Here is a 6,000-nt window from a genome sequence, read left to right as displayed (position 1 = left end):
TCGGAATCGATATCTGATATCGCCTCGTTGTAGGTTTTGGGATCCTGTATGTGATCCCTATCTCCCACTAGGAACATTTCCTCGGTTCCTCTTCTAGTATACCTAAGTATCTATCGGAAGGATGGGAGACCCTACTAGATCTGCGAGGTGGTTGAGGGACATCATGTACTAGCTCTGTATGAATGGGTTCGATAGGACTCATGACTCGTTGCTTTTCAGAGACTTTCTCTTCAAGCTCAATTTTCCTCCCACTGCCTCTATCAAGGATAAACTGATTTTCCAAGAAGATGGCATGACGGCTCACAAACACATTGTGATCCTCTGAGACGTAAAAATTCTATCCTAATGACTCTTTAGGATATCCTATAAAACGAGCACTTATGGTCCTAGTCTCTAATTTGTCCGCCTGTAGTTTTTTGACGTGGGCCGGACATCCCCAAATCTTGAAATGACCAAGACTTGGTTTCTTACCATGCCATATCTCATACGGTGTGGTAGGAACGGATTTAGAGGGAACTCTATTCAGTAGATATACTGTGGTAAGTAAGGCACCTCCCAAAAGAAACATTGGTAGATCAGTGAAGCTCATCATGGACCGGACCATATCCAATAGAGTCTGATTTCTTCTCTCTGACACCCCGTTGAGTTGAGGTGTACCCGGAGGAGTCCATTGTGAGACTATGCCGTTGTCCTTGAGATAGTCCCAGAATTCTTCACTAAGGTATTCTCCTCCTCGATCTGATCGAAGAGCCTTAAGAGGTTTTCCAGTTTATTTTTCTACTTCATTCTTGAACTCCTTGAACTTTTCAAAAGATTCAAACTTGTGTCTCATAAGATACACATACCCATACCGTGAATAATCATCGGTAAAGGTAATGAAGTATGAATAACGTCCCCTGGCTTGCACATCGAATGGGCCACACACATCTGTGTGTATCAGGGTAAGTATTTCAGTGGTTCTCTTTCCATGTCCTACAAAGGGCAATCTAGCCATTTTTTCTTGAAGATAGGACTCGCAAACTGGATATGACTCGGAAGTCAATGAGCTGAGAAGCCCATCTTTATCCATTTTGTTCATTCTGTCCTCTCCAATATGGCCAAGCCTGAGGTGCCACAAATATTTTTGGTTTATCTCATCCCTGGATCTCTTGGATCCTTTGGCACTCACTTCTTGCTCAGACACATTTACAGATACATCCATATGCAAATGATAGAGACTGTCAATCATAAAACCACGTGCAACTATTTTATTTCTGAAATAAATAGAACAGCAGTCTTTGTCAAATGTAAAAACATGACCTTCCTGTGCTAGACATGAAATAGAAATCAAATTTCTGCTAGCAGCAGGTACATAATAGCAGTCTCTAAGTAATAAACTAAAACCAGACGGTAGTCGCAGATGGTAGGTGCCCACAGCCACAGCATCAACTTTTGCCCCGTTGCCAACCCGAAGGGTTACCGCACCTTCCACTAGCCTTCTACTTTTCTTTAGATCCTGCATGGTAGTGCACAGATGAGCACTAGAACCAGAATCTATAATCCAACTAGAAGTAGAAGAAACCGTTAGATTAGTTTCAATTATGAGCAAGTCTATACCTTCTGAAGGTGTGTCTGCCTTCTTGTTCTTCAGGCTCTCGAGGTATGAAGGACAGTTTCTCTTCCAGTGACCGTGGACATTGCAGTGGAAACATTTTTCTTTGTCATTAGCCTTTTTCTTTTGAGCTTCCTTCTTTGGCTTTTTGTCTTTCTTCTGCTTCTTTGCAGGCTTCTTTTTCTTCCAAGTAGACTTTCTCTTGGAACCAGAAGTCAACTCAGCAGCAAGGACATTGCCCCTTGAACCTTTCAAGGCTCCCTAAGCAATTACCAACATATTTATAAGTTCAGTCTTAGTGCATTCAATCTTATTCATGTGGTAGTTTACTATAAACTGTCCAAATGAATCAGGAAGGGATTGAAGGATCAGATCTACTTGCAATTCCTTGTGCATGTTCATACCGAGCTTCTCAAGCTCCTCTAGGTCCTTGATCATGGTCAGACCATGATCATGGACGGACTGCCCCTCGCGCATCTTTGCTTTGAAGAGTCTCTTGGACACTTCAAAATGAGCTGTGCGACTCTGCTCACCATACAACTCTTGCAGGTGTGCCAGTATGTCCCTAGCAGTCTTCATATTTTCATGCTGGCATTGTAGTTCATTGGACATGGATGCCATGATATAGCACTTGACCCTAATGTCATCGTCTGTCCACTTCTCATGCGTCGTACGCTGATCAGCGGTCGGACGTGCTGGTAATGCGGGGATGTCATTGTCGAGCACATAGCCTATTTTCTCGCAACTCAGAACAATTTTGAAATTTTTAAGCCAGTCTCTGTAATTGGTACCGGTCAATCGGTTGGTCTCAAGAATACGGGTCAAAGGGTTTGAGGCTGACATTATGATCTGCAGAGAGTACAGATTCTAGTTAGACTTTTGTACTTGATCCTAATCTGTTCTAAGGTCTTTTAGAATAAATATAACTCCCACTATTTTCTCGAATTCCTCACACTCCCCTGGTAGGAAAACGGAAATCCTACACGACTAGAGTTTCTAGTGGGTACTGCGGTTCCACCGATTTACATGCCACCTCACCTAACAGTTATTGGTGACACATAAATTGATTAATGTACAACTCTTGTACAATGCTTCTCAAGCATGTTGCAGTGCTACTTGGTCTCTAAGCTATGAAGACCTCACCTAACAGTTATTGGTCCCATTTCTTAGTTAAGTCAGACCCACCGTATAACCGTAGAAATAAAGTCGTCATTGGATCCTCACCTAACAGTTATTGGTGCCCAACCCCACCTTTATCCTACAACATCTCATGTCTATAGAGAGGTCCAGCCCCCCGATGCAACTTGTCCACCGTGTCCAGCCGATACAAATCAATATCAGAAAGACCTTAGCAACTCTACTACGGTGGAAGACCTATGGACTTAATATTGGTTAATCAGGTCTTAGTGTTTGCAACTTGAGCTCTTCATAAGAGGTAATCGAACAATTGGCCAGGTAAGCAGGTGGGAGGCTCCCCTTACTCAGAGAGTAAGGTCCTAATTAAGTAACCACCTTTCATGCTTTCCTAGACACCAATTAGATCAATTAATCTAATATAACTCGCTCATGTTGGTTCACTCTCGACTTGATTGAGGAGGTTTTAATTTAGGTCTCAATTGGGTTTGCTACATCACATGTAAACCTATCTACCCCGCTCTCATTCACATCACATGCAAACAGCACATCGCAGGCAGTTATAATCGCAGCATCAAATAAAGCTAAACTTTAAATAGGTGATGATCATGGATTCTAATTAGGTCGTATTACAAGCACATGCACGTCAATCGATCAATTGGTCTTCAACTCTTGAATTGGTTCCAAGCCTCCTTGATTCGATCCTTGATCAACTCTTGATCCCATCGCCATCAACTGCTTAGATCGCCGTTCATCTCATGCCTTGTCTTCAACTTGATCGTTGACGTACATCACATCACAGAAATACAACCAGATGTAAAATAAAAATAATAATAAATTACATCTCCTTTTAGAAGGCACGCAGGCCTCTCAAAACATCAAATAAGATGCATGCAAGCATCTGAAAAAATTACATGACATTACAGATCACATCGCAGGTCATTACATTTGGTACCAAAAGGGTTTGAATCCTATGATCATCACCACATGCAGCAATTATAATTTTCAAATCTGAAATCTAATTGATTATCTCATGACATAGGTTGCTGATCATGCTAATCATGATTCTAAACTTTGTAATCCCATTAACAATGCAATTAGAATCATCTTTTTATCACATAAAAATCAGCATGCAAAAATCAGCACCCTAAGAAAAATCTGCATGCAGAAATTTTTCAGCATGCATAATCATTTAAATTTCAGATCTAATAAGCCTATTAATAATTAATCCTTACCTTAATCTACAATGCCTAGGCTCTGATACCACTGTTGGGAACCCGCCCATGCCGCAGAAAATTTCAAAAAAAATTCGGATGGCAGCAGAATCGGCATGCGCGGGATCGACGTTCATTGCATGAACGTTGTTTCAAAATCGTTCGTAGTTAGGTAAGGATTAAAAACTTTTAATAACTTTAGGAAGATCAGATCTTCACCTTGTGCGGGTAGATGATCACCGCAAACTGATGATCGTGGTTTTGGATGAAGGTTCGCTTGAAGCCGTTCAAGTGCCCGGCCTCTACGGGTATCCACACGAAGCAGAAACCGATCCAACTTTCTTTGTCTCCCCGGGGTGCTAGCTCCCTTGCAGAGACAACTTTAATGGCTGATCTCCTCCTTTATAATCAACCCTTGATTGTGCTTAGGAGGAGGAGGAAGAAGGAGCAACCAAGGAAGAAGATCACCAGGCTTTTCAGCCTTTATCTTTTCCCTGCGTTGGAAGAAGGAAGGGTGGAGGAAGAAGGCCGCCAAGTCCTTCTTTTGTTCTTCCTTGCTTGCGGCTGAAACAAGAGAAGAGGAGAGGGTGGCCACGGCTTGGAGGGGAGAGGGATTCACTTGAATGCCCTGGGTGCCGCCCTCTTCTCCTTTTAAAGGTATGAAGGGCTCCTACAAGTTAGGAGCCCTTGACTTGTTTCCATAAGAGGGGCGCCGGCCCCTTGTTGGGAACCCGCCCATGCCGCTGATATTTCAAAAAATTTTTCAGATGGCAGCGGAATCGGCATGCACGGGTTCGACGTTCATCGCATGAACGTTGTTTCGAGACCTTTCGTAATTAGGTAAGAATTAAAGCTTTTAAAACAATAGGAAGATCAAATCTTCACCTTGCGCGGGTAGACGATCACCGCGAATCTGAATTCGTGGTTATGGGAGAGGGTTCGCTTGAAGCCGTTCAAACGTCCGGCCTCTACGGGTATCCACACGAAGTAGAGAACCGATCAAAGCTTTCTTGTCTTCCCGGGGTGCTAGCTCCCTTGCAAAGACTCCTTTGATGGCTGATCTCTTCTCTTTCTTTCAACTCTTGAAAGTGCTTGAGAGGAGGAAGAAGAAGGTTGAAGAAGAGGAAGAAGAAGAATCCCCACGCAGCCTTCTTTCTTTTCCCTGCGTTGGAAGGAAGAAGGGAGGAAGAGGATGCCGCCAACCTTTGGCCTTGGTCTTCTTTGCTTGCGGCTGATCACAAGAAGAGAGGAGAGGGAGGCTCACGGCAAGGAGAAGGAGGAGTTCTTCTATACATAGGGCGCCGGCCTCACACCTCCTTTTATAGCCATCTAGGGTTCCTACTAAGTAGGAGCCCTAGACATCTTTCCAAAGAGGGGGCGCCGGCCCCCTCTCTTGTGCCGCACCAATGGATCAAGGGGGAGGGGCTTGCGCCCCTCTCTCTTGGTAAACCCTAGTCCACATTAGAGTTTGCATTGCCCTAATGTGGTCAAGCCCTAATCCTATTAGGTTTAGCCCAAGGGTGAACCAATGGATCCAATCTAGGTAAGTCCTAATCCAATTAGAACTTGAATCAATTTTGACTCAATTGAACTCTTCAATCCTAATCCAATTAGGAGTCTTATTGATTCATTAGATTAATAATTAATTGTGACTTAAGAAACCCTAATCCATATTAGGATGTATTTAGTCCTAATCCAATTAGGATTAGATTTGAATCCGAAGTCCTAATCCAATTAGGATTCCTAGGAATCCTACTCCAAGTAGGAATCTGATTTAGATTCAAAATTCTAATCTCATTAGGATTGAGGAATCCTATTCCAAGTAGGAATCCCAGTCCTAATCCAATTAGAACTCTAGGTATCCTACCCGAAGTAGGATTCTTGTTTCAAGTCCAATTAATTAATTCCTTTTTCCTTCTTCAACCTTTTATCAATCAAATTGATTTCTTGTGATTCCTAATCACGATTTCAACCATCGGATCGGTCAATACTTCTAGTGTGTGTGACCCCATAGGTTCTATTCTGACTGGTAGTGAGATATATTGTGATCTCTATCACTAT

This window comes from Phoenix dactylifera, chromosome 3 (assembly GCF_051530095.1).
Source record: "Phoenix dactylifera cultivar Ajwa chromosome 3, Ajwa_hap1_PhDact_Kaust_v1.1, whole genome shotgun sequence".
NCBI lineage: Eukaryota > Viridiplantae > Streptophyta > Magnoliopsida > Arecales > Arecaceae > Phoenix > Phoenix dactylifera.
This window is presented reverse-complemented; position numbering follows the sequence as displayed.